Raw genomic sequence first — 1,790 nt, 5'->3', positions numbered from 1 at the left:
CAGGGCCTGGAGAGACTTCTGCATTAACCTTTTTAAAACAAAAGCCCACTGAGGCTCTTCCAGACTTTATACTAAGAGTGCAGGCCAGTTTAGATAGAAAAATAACAGATCCTGCAGCCAAAGCAATGCTTTTAAACAACCTTGTCTGGGAAGGAATGACCCCTGAGCACAGACTAACATGCCAGGGACTAAAGAATGAACATTATGACAAGTGGATTGTGGCTACTCGTGACATTGGGACTGCCACGTACCAGGCTTCCTCCTTTACCCAAGCCCTTGCAGTTGCAACTCAGTCCAACTCAAAATGCTTTAAATGCGGAGAAACTGGACACTGGACAAAAAATTGCCCCTAAAATAACTCAGCTGCCACTAGACCCCCTAAAACCTTCTGCCCTCGCTGTAAAAAAGGCTTTCACTGGAAAAAAAGATTGTAGATCTAAAAATGACAGGGATGGTAATCCTTTGCCACCTTTAAACTTCTTCAGGGGCAGTCCTCAGCCCCGCTAACAAGAGGGAAGCCACAGACATTGTGGGTAACCAGTATTCCAGAAAATGCCCATCCAAAATTAACCATTAAAATAGTCAATAAGCCTTTCAAATGCCTCCTTGATACTGGGGCTGATAGAACCATCTTAAAGCAATCTGAGGTTCCTCCACACTGGGAATTAATACCAGGACCCCAACTAGTAGGAGTAGGGGGAGCCTCCCAAGCATTCATCACTAAAAACCTCTATAAATGGGGGGACTCTGATGGAGAGGTTGGCACAATAAGACCCCTAATTGCAGATAGAACTACAAACCTCATAGGACGAGATATCTTGGAAGACCTCAATGTAGTTCTTACTAGTGGGTCTGAAGAGAAATGCCTTAAAATAGATGACCAGATGAGATCCCTAAAACAACAGAACCCCCACTTCTAAGAGCCACTGTTGTGGAACTTTCTTGCGCATCTGGCTCATAAAAAAGAAATCCAAGAAAGGCATAATTTTCCCCTTTCCTTTTTCCCCATAATGGCAGCCATCCAGCAATGCTTAGGAAACCCACCTAAGATTGAGGAAAGCTTACAAACACCAGAAAATAATAAAGGAGAGGTTTTAAGCGATAAAAAAACCCTGCAGACTGCCCAGTAACAAATTCAACAGCCCCCCAAATAGAATTTGACCAAGTCAGACAAAACCCACCCATCAACAAAATTAACTCTTACCCCCCTCTTGCTGATTCAAGAAGCCCAGATACTAACGCCCAGATTTCAAAAGCTCCCAAAGATCCTCAGGTAAATTCCCCTCCCCCTTCACCTCCGGCTGCTGCCACCGCCTGTGGCGCCACACCCTGCAGCCACAGAGCAGCTGTGTAACCTTAGAGATAATGGGAGTTGCCAGCCTCAAAATTTCCAGCCTCAATGGCCTCAGGACCCCGCAAATCCCACTGGTAGAGGCTTTTCCTGTTAACTTACAAGTAACAAGGCAACGTCCACTAGCCTGGTACCCACTCCCAGCAGCAGAACTTAAAGAATTACGCCAGGCTGTCCGTGAAGATGGAATCCATGCTCCATGGACAAAATCTATACTACAAACATTTAATACTAATCTGCTTACCCCCCAGGATTGGAGGGATATCTGTAGGTCTACCCTCCCCAGTCCATTATTTGTACAATGGGAGGCCTTATTTAGAGACGAATGTCTAATGCAGGCTAAAAGAAATGACACTCATAATCAGCAGCTAAGACCCCAACAAGGGCAGGATCCACCACCTGGATTCATAGATTGGAACTATGACCAGCCTTTTGGTCA

The sequence above is a fragment of the Nannospalax galili genome, unplaced genomic scaffold, assembly GCF_000622305.1.
Source record: "Nannospalax galili isolate Female #2095 unplaced genomic scaffold, S.galili_v1.0 scaffold856, whole genome shotgun sequence".
NCBI lineage: Eukaryota > Metazoa > Chordata > Mammalia > Rodentia > Spalacidae > Nannospalax > Nannospalax galili.
Note: the sequence above shows the minus strand (reverse complement) of the source record.